Source organism: Frankliniella occidentalis, unplaced genomic scaffold, assembly GCF_000697945.3.
Source record: "Frankliniella occidentalis isolate FOCC.00 unplaced genomic scaffold, Focc_3.1 Scaffold55, whole genome shotgun sequence".
NCBI lineage: Eukaryota > Metazoa > Arthropoda > Insecta > Thysanoptera > Thripidae > Frankliniella > Frankliniella occidentalis.
In genome coordinates, this window is record NW_026267185.1 from 130,881 (window position 1) to 131,224 (window position 344).

At 51.7% G+C, this 344-nt stretch overlaps 1 protein-coding gene across 2 annotated transcripts in view; it reads right to left on the minus strand.

Moving 5' to 3' along the window:
• Positions 1 to 344, minus strand: part of LOC113211073 (uncharacterized) — a 60,639-nt gene that overhangs the window by 612 nt on the left and 59,683 nt on the right. The gene's annotated exons all lie outside the window — the stretch shown is intronic.

Below are 344 nucleotides of genomic sequence, written 5' to 3' on the forward strand. Positions count from 1 at the left end.
AAAGAAAATAAAAATGTTTAAGTGAACCGAAACTGTTGTTCATCCTCTTCTCTGCCAAACCTGTGTCCTCTCATGTCACACTTTTCCTTTTCACAATGAAAAGCCGACTGGAAAGCGAAACCGCCAACGCCCGTGCGGTTCTGATTTTGCGTTAGGAGTTTCTTTTGTGGGGGAGGGGAACTTTTCAGCCTGTTAGACAGTTTTGGGGACTGTGAAAAAGTTTGCACCATGTAGGGTAAGGTGCCCTACCCGTACCTACCTACTAGAGATCGGATGGGGGGGGGGGGGGGGGGGGGGGGGGGGGGGGGGGGTTACCAATCCGCAGTTCCGAGGTTCAAAACCGG